The sequence below is a fragment of the Lupinus angustifolius genome, unplaced genomic scaffold (genome assembly GCF_001865875.1).
Source record: "Lupinus angustifolius cultivar Tanjil unplaced genomic scaffold, LupAngTanjil_v1.0 Scaffold_385, whole genome shotgun sequence".
In the NCBI taxonomy this organism is placed as follows: Eukaryota; Viridiplantae; Streptophyta; class Magnoliopsida; order Fabales; family Fabaceae; genus Lupinus; species Lupinus angustifolius.
The window spans coordinates 175931-176224 of record NW_017727794.1 but is presented as its reverse complement, the minus strand read 5'-3'; positions in this window follow the sequence as shown (position 1 = coordinate 176224).

Here is a 294-nt window from a genome sequence, read left to right as displayed (position 1 = left end):
AGATTTATCTAGAGCAACTAAATGATTAACAATATGAGTAAATCACTTTTGCATATCATTGATTGATTCGCTGGGTAACATGCGAAATAGCTCATATTCGTGGATCAGCGCATTTAATCTAGCGCGCTTGACTTCGCTAGTGCCTTCGTGAGTCACTTGTAAAGTGTCCCACATTTCTTTTGTATTTTGGCACTGCGAGACCCTAAAGAACTCATCATAGGATAGGGCCGATGTGATGATATTTTTGGCGCGCAGGTTATGCTGGACCCTTTTGCGCTCATCATCGGTCCATAG